The sequence below is a fragment of the Lissotriton vulgaris genome, unplaced genomic scaffold, assembly GCF_964263255.1.
Source record: "Lissotriton vulgaris unplaced genomic scaffold, aLisVul1.2 SCAFFOLD_599, whole genome shotgun sequence".
Classification (NCBI taxonomy): Eukaryota; Metazoa; Chordata; class Amphibia; order Caudata; family Salamandridae; genus Lissotriton; species Lissotriton vulgaris.
The window spans coordinates 472,755-473,874 of record NW_028243097.1 but is presented as its reverse complement, the minus strand read 5'-3'; positions in this window follow the sequence as shown (position 1 = coordinate 473,874).

The following is a 1,120-nucleotide window of genomic DNA, read 5'->3' as shown; positions in this document are numbered from 1 at the left end:
TGGTAATAAGAGATAGCGATGATAGTGACTGTTTCCAGTCGCTAAAATCTTGGCACGCCCACTTTGCATGTCATTAACGATAATTATTGCTGACATGCAAAGTGGGCCCCAAGATGAATACTAGCTTAGTCCCGCTAAAGCGGTGATAAGGCCCTTGATATTATGCCCCCCCCCCCCCCCGCACTCAGCCCGAGCAGAGATCGACTGCTTCTGTCTGATCCTGCCCGGGCTGACAGAATTCTCCGAAAACGGCCGAAACGAAGGGGATACACGATCCCACGGGGATACCAGATATTACACAACAACCGGGACGCCTGGTCACCCTGGCAGAGGAGGCAACCGGGACAAGCACTGCTCTCCAGCGGCTTCAGGAGAAAGGAACCCACCGCGCTTGGTACAGACTGCTTGAGCAGTCTCCGAGGTCCAATCACGAGTACCCCGAGGTCCAATCACGTGGCCTCGCCCGAGTCCAGTCTGAAGGCAGCTCAGCAGCATCCCCGGCCATGAGCCACACCCACACTCCCACAATCCTTTGCGCCGTATCTACATACAGCCGCACATGGAGCATCTCTCTCATTTTTGTGAATTAAAAATAATGTATGGATTCATATGTACTACAGTACGCTGGTCTACTATACTATAAAGTGTTGATTGCAAAAAGCTGAAACGTCACTCTACCATCAGTAGGTGAATAAGTTTATTAGGTTGTCCTGAAATAAATTGGTCTTCGGAAGTTTCGGATCAATACGAAATCCCCTGGCTTTGATAGTCACTCGCACTTCGCGTGGCAGTGATTTATTATATGTCAGAATTTTTGAAAGACATTACCTGGAGGATTTGTCCGCTTTATTGTTATAAAATAATCGTATTGCACCCAATGAATTTGGGCAATGCCGCTTATTATCGCGTTAAAAGCGTAAGCTTCGATTTCTCGAATGGCGTAATAAATTAGTTTTTGTGTGACATAGGTAGGAATGATTTTAATACCTATAAATTGTAATTGCAAGGAGCGAAGGCACGCAGTGCTCTGTTCTGTCGCTAGGGGTCAGGCTCCATCAGTACCAACAGGCAGCACGTGGGCTCAGCGCCTGTGCCGCCGCCTGCTACAGAAACAGGCTCC